This window comes from Chinchilla lanigera, unplaced genomic scaffold (assembly GCF_000276665.1).
Source record: "Chinchilla lanigera isolate Chin_1 unplaced genomic scaffold, ChiLan1.0 scaffold00022, whole genome shotgun sequence".
Taxonomy (NCBI): domain Eukaryota; kingdom Metazoa; phylum Chordata; class Mammalia; order Rodentia; family Chinchillidae; genus Chinchilla; species Chinchilla lanigera.
In genome coordinates this window covers 7,421,413-7,423,903 of record NW_004955423.1, presented here as the reverse complement: position 1 = coordinate 7,423,903, position 2,491 = coordinate 7,421,413, and positions in this window count along the sequence as shown.

The following is a 2,491-nucleotide window of genomic DNA, read 5'->3' as shown; positions in this document are numbered from 1 at the left end:
CCGCCTTCCCGGTCCCCGGACGCGGCTCGGGTGGCGTCCGTCTGCGGGCCGCCGGAGGCCTGGCGAGAAGTCGCGAGCGCCCTTGCGCCACCCCCACCCTGCCCTGTGTCTCCCCCGCCGGGCGGAGGAGGGAGTTTCCTTTTCCTGCCCCTCGACGCGGAGCTGCCCGCGCGGCTCCCTCCGGCCTGCTCTCCTGGGAAGGAGCGTCGGGGGCTCGGCAGCCCGCGGGGGGAATGGACATCGCCAGGGTGGCCGAACTTGGCCAAGGACGCGGAGTTTAGGGAGGGTCTCCCACGTTCTCAAAATGATGGAGAAATCGTAGAGCAAGGACAGGTGGGGGACACCCGTGATGCTGTGGCTGTGGTTACAGGGGTGTGTTCCGAATGCACTTGAAGGGGAAATTTCTCTACCTTTTCGTTATTTTGCGATGAAGGAAGTATCAGTGGTAGGGAACTTGGACAACTTTACACGGTGCTCGCCCATATTATGCTAACTCAGTAAAATCTAGGAACAGACACAAATTTCACAACATGGGTTGTAAACAATCTGGTGTTTAAGGTAATGGCAGGGAGCGGCTGCATTCTCCTGTCAGGAGAAACGAAAATTTTCTAATGTGCGTACCAAATTAATACTGGAGTGTAAATCTGTTCTTTCGATTTGCTTTCCTTGTCTCCTTTACCCTAATTTTATTGGCACAATTTATCTCGCATTGCACGGTCGTTGGCAAAAGAATGGAGGAGCTAAGAGAAATTTAATTGCTGCTTATATTTAAAAACGCTATATCAAGCACTTTACTATGCATTTGATATATCATCTCCAGTCCTTTCTGTCCTTTTGCTAGGGAGATGTTATTAACATACACGCCCACCTTTATCTATATATGGTATACTGTATGAGGAAGCAGCCTCTGAGGTCAGATAACTTGCCTGGCTAGTAAACAACCAGGTGCTGTCTGACCTACTGCTACTGCAAGCTGCTTTCTCTTTCTGGTAAGTATTGCAGGCTTAAGATCTACCAAATAGAACGTTGTGGCTTAGAGAAGCCTTAAAGATCAGCTAGTACAATCTCAGCACTTCATTATCAACGGCAAGTAACACTCAAAGAGAAGGAAAATTCCTTGTAACTTTTGATTTCCTAGTTTCTAAATCTACCTGGTGAGTAATAAGCTAGTTGCCTTAACCCTTTTCCACCCATTCTTTCCTGAGATACGGTGATTGAGGGTCTGAGATGTATTTTGATTTGTAAGACACTCCTTTATACCATTTAGGGAGCCATAGCCAGCCATAGGGCAGGCAAAAGGTTGTGATTTAAATGACAAGGTTAGGAGGAGGAGGTTCAGAATCTGGCTATACTAAATCATAATAAGTCAGCTTGGCTTGAGGATATACTGTAAAAGAAAGATGAATCAAGGATGACTAAAAAGAAATTTTTAGGAGAAATAGGCTCTCTTAATGTGTTCTTTTATATTGTTTGTTATTTTAGACATACATGCTGAAATAGTTACAGATAAACATAGTTTATTTAAGATTTGCTTAAAATATTTCAGAAGAAAAAATGATGGTAGTTAAAACAGTATTAGCCTTGAGCCAGGCATGGTGGTGCATGCCTGTAATCCCAGCACTAGGGAGGCTGAATCAGAAGTATCGACACAAGTTCAAGGAGAGCCAGAACTACCTAATGAGACCCTCTCTCTCTCAAAAAAAAAAACAAAAAACAAAATTAGCAGAAAGTTGATAGTTGTTGAAGCTAAGTTATGTGTTCATGAAGTTCTGTTATGGTATAATAGTTTTCATTATACTGTTGCATTTTTGTATGTTTTACATTTCCAACATAAAAAAGGTGTTTCCAAAATATAATTTGAAATGAATGCTCTGTTGTAATTTTCAACAAAACACTACTTTTTCATTCCAATGTTTAGTCTACAGCTAAATTTCTATTCTCAATTGAGTTGACATCAATATAAATGTCACAGTACCAAGAGTCATTCTAAGAATGGAGCTATGCCAGTAACTCTTTATAAGCAATAAGAATCAAAGAGAGGGTATTAAGCTTTCTCGTTATGAAATAATTACCATTTAAATCACACTGTACTTTAACCATTCTCTGGTTGTCACCTACCACACATTTTTTTCACTTCATGTAAATTTTAAGTTAAAAATTAAACTTCCTTTTTTAAAAAACTCAACTCAGACTACTGAAGTATATAAGTAGGTCTTATCATTCCACTCTTCCTTTCTAAAATTTCTTTATAAACCTCGGTTCTTTAAAAACAATGTTGTGCTCTCTTCAGCAGCACATACACTAAAAACAGTGTTAAGGTAGAATGTATAAATGAGTTGGGATATTTATTCTTAGCTAATCTGGGTACTGGTTGTTCTTTACTTTAAAATAGGATACAAAGCATTTTTTAATCCTTTACAATCTGGTCTTCCCCTCTCAATTAGATAAAAACTGTGTTCTGGTATTTTTTTTTCTTTTTTTTCTTTTTTTT